The sequence below is a fragment of the Oncorhynchus keta genome, chromosome 30 (assembly GCF_023373465.1).
Source record: "Oncorhynchus keta strain PuntledgeMale-10-30-2019 chromosome 30, Oket_V2, whole genome shotgun sequence".
Lineage (NCBI taxonomy): Eukaryota > Metazoa > Chordata > Actinopteri > Salmoniformes > Salmonidae > Oncorhynchus > Oncorhynchus keta.
This window is the reverse complement of record NC_068450.1, coordinates 2,543,267-2,546,848: the sequence shown is the minus strand read 5'-3', so window position 1 is coordinate 2,546,848 and position 3,582 is coordinate 2,543,267. Positions and strand designations below refer to the sequence as shown.

The 3,582-nt window shown below is 54.4% G+C and overlaps 1 long non-coding RNA gene across 1 annotated transcript; it reads right to left on the bottom strand.

The window, feature by feature from the left end:
* Positions 1–1,576: 1,576 nt before the first annotated feature.
* LOC127913721 (uncharacterized) lies at positions 1,577–3,007 on the bottom strand. Its single transcript, XR_008086547.1, has 3 exons — positions 2,935–3,007; positions 1,726–1,794; positions 1,577–1,596 (listed from the first exon to the last, which is right to left on the bottom strand). It is a non-coding gene; the product is annotated as an uncharacterized LOC127913721 (long non-coding RNA).
* Between the last annotated feature and the right edge of the window lie 575 nt (positions 3,008–3,582).

Genomic DNA, 3,582 nt, shown 5'->3' with positions numbered 1-3,582 from the left:
CTCCTCCCGCTGCCACCTGCCTCCTCCAGTATTGATCCTTTCTATTGGGCAGACAGACACCTCCTCCCGCTGCCACCTGCCTCCTCCAGTATTGATCCTTTATATTGGGCAGACAGACACCTCCTCCCGCTGCCACCTGCCTCCTCCAGTATTGATCCTTTATATTGGGCAGACAGACACCTCCTCCCGCTGCCACCTGCCTCCTCCAGTATTGATCCTTTATATTGGGCAGACAGACACCTCCTCTCGCTGCCACCTGCCTCCTCCAGTATTGATCCTTTATATTGGGCAGACAGACACCTCCTCCCGCTGCCACCTGCCTCCTCCAGTATTGATCCTTTATATTGGGCAGACAGACACCTCCTCCCGCTGCCACCTGCCTCCTCCAGTATTGATCCTTTATATTGGGCAGACAGACACCTCCTCCCGCTGCCACCTGCCTCCTCCAGTATTGATCCTTTATATTGGGCAGACAGACACCTCCTCTCGCTGCCACCTGCCTCCTCCAGTATTGATCCTTTCTATTGGGCAGACAGACACCTCCTCCCGCTGCCACCTGCCTCCTCCAGTATTGATCCTTTCTATTGGGCAGACAGACACCTCCTCCCGCTGCCACCTGCCTCCTCCAGTATTGATCCTTTATATTGGGCAGACAGACACCTCCTCCCGCTGCCACCTGCCTCCTCCAGTATTGATCCTTTCTATTGGGCAGACAGACACCTCCTCCCGCTGCCACCTGCCTCCTCCAGTATTGATCCTTTCTATTGGGCAGACAGACACCTCCTCCCGCTGCCACCTGCCTCCTCCAGTATTGATCCTTTATATTGGGCAGACAGACACCTCCTCCCCCGCTGCCACCTGCCTCCTCCAGTATTGATCCTTTATATTGGGCAGACAGACACCTCCTCCCGCTGCCACCTGCCTCCTCCAGTATTGATCCTTTATATTGGGCAGACAGACACCTCCTCTCGCTGCCACCTGCCTCCTCCAGTATTGATCCTTTATATTGGGCAGACAGACACCTCCTCCCGCTGCCACCTGCCTCCTCCAGTATTGATCCTTTATATTGGGCAGACAGACACCTCCTCTCGCTGCCACCTGCCTCCTCCAGTATTGATCCTTTATATTGGGCAGACAGACACCTCCTCTCGCTGCCACCTGCCTCCTCCAGTATTGATCCTTTATATTGGGCAGACAGACACCTCCTCTCGCTGCCACCTGCCTCCTCCAGTATTGATCCTTTATATTGGGCAGACAGACACCTCCTCTCGCTGCCACCTGCCTCCTCCAGTATTGATCCTTTATATTGGGCAGACAGACACCTCCTCCCGCTGCCACCTGCCTCCTCCAGTATTGATCCTTTATATTGGGCAGACAGACACCTCCTCCCGCTGCCACCTGCCTCCTCCAGTATTGATCCTTTATATTGGGCAGACAGACCAGTTCCCTACCTCCTCTCGCTGCCACCTGCCTCCTCCAGTATTGATCCTTTATATTGGGCAGACAGACACCTCCTCCCGCTGCCACCTGCCTCCTCCAGTATTGATCCTTTATATTGGGCAGACAGACCAGTTCCCTACCTCCTCTCGCTGCCACCTGCCTCCTCCAGTATTGATCCTTTATATTGGGCAGACAGACACCTCCTCCCGCTGCCACCTGCCTCCTCCAGTATTGATCCTTTATATTGGGCAGACAGACCAGTTCCCTACCTCCTCCCGCTGCCACCTGCCTCCTCCAGTATTGATCCTTTATATTGGGCAGACAGACCAGTTCCCTACCTCCTCTCGCTGCCACCTGCCTCCTCCAGTATTGATCCTTTATATTGGACAGACAGACACCTCCTCCCGCTGCCACCTGCCTCCTTCAGTATTGATCCTTTCTATTGGGCAGACAGACACCTCCTCCCGCTGCCACCTGCCTCCTCCAGTATTGATCCTTTATATTGGGCAGACAGACACCTCCTCCCGCTGCCACCTGCCTCCTCCAGTATTGATCCTTTATATTGGGCAGACAGACACCTCCTCCCGCTGCCACCTGCCTCCTCCAGTATTGATCCTTTATATTGGGCAGACAGACACCTCCTCCCGCTGCCACCTGCCTCCTCCAGTATTGATCCTTTCTATTGGGCAGACAGACACCTCCTCCCGCTGCCACCTGCCTCCTCCAGTTTTGATCCTTTCTATTGGGCAGACAGACACCTCCTCCCGCTGCCACCTGCCTCCTCCAGTATTGATCCTTTATATTGGGCAGACAGACACCTCCTCCCGCTGCCACCTGCCTCCTCCAGTATTGATCCTTTATATTGGGCAGACAGACACCTCCTCCCGCTGCCACCTGCCTCCTCCAGTATTGATCCTTTATATTGGGCAGACAGACACCTCCTCTCGCTGCCACCTGCCTCCTCCAGTATTGATCCTTTATATTGGACAGACAGACACCTCCTCCCGCTGCCACCTGCCTCCTCCAGTATTGATCCTTTATATTGGGCAGACAGACACCTCCTCTCGCTGCCACCTGCCTCCTCCAGTATTGATCCTTTATATTGGGCAGACAGACACCTCCTCTCGCTGCCACCTGCCTCCTCCAGTATTGATCCTTTATATTGGGCAGACAGACACCTCCTCTCGCTGCCACCTGCCTCCTCCAGTATTGATCCTTTATATTGGGCAGACAGACACCTCCTCTCGCTGCCACCTGCCTCCTCCAGTATTGATCCTTTATATTGGGCAGACAGACACCTCCTCCCGCTGCCACCTGCCTCCTCCAGTATTGATCCTTTATATTGGGCAGACAGACACCTCCTCCCGCTGCCACCTGCCTCCTCCAGTATTGATCCTTTATATTGGGCAGACAGACACCTCCTCCCGCTGCCACCTGCCTCCTCCAGTATTGATCCTTTCTATTGGGCAGACAGACACCTCCTCCCGCTGCCACCTGCCTCCTCCAGTATTGATCCTTTATATTGGGCAGACAGACCAGTTCCCTACCTCCTCTCGCTGCCACCTGCCTCCTCCAGTATTGATCCTTTCTATTGGGCAGACAGACACCTCCTCCCGCTGCCACCTGCCTCCTCCAGTATTGATCCTTTATATTGGGCAGACAGACCAGTTCCCTACCTCCCCTCGCTGCCACCTGCCTCCTCCAGTATTGATCCTTTATATTGGGCAGACAGACACCTCCTCCCGCTGCCACCTGCCTCCTCCAGTATTGATCCTTTATATTGGGCAGACAGACACCTCCTCCCGCTGCCACCTGCCTCCTCCAGTTTTGATCCTTTATATTGGGCAGACAGACACCTTCTCCCGCTGCCACCTGCCTTCTCCAGTATTGATCCTTTATATTGGGCAGACAGACACCTCTTCTCGCTGCCACCTGCCTTCTACATTTTTGATCCTTTATATTGGGCAGACAGACACCTCCTCCCGCTGCCACCTGCCTTCTACATTTTTGATCCTTTATATTGGGCAGACAGACACCTCCTCCCGCTGCCACCTGCCCCAGTATTGATCCTTTATAATGTCCAGTCTCTTGACAACAAGGTTGATGAAATCCGAGCAAGGGTAGACCAGAGGGACATCAGAG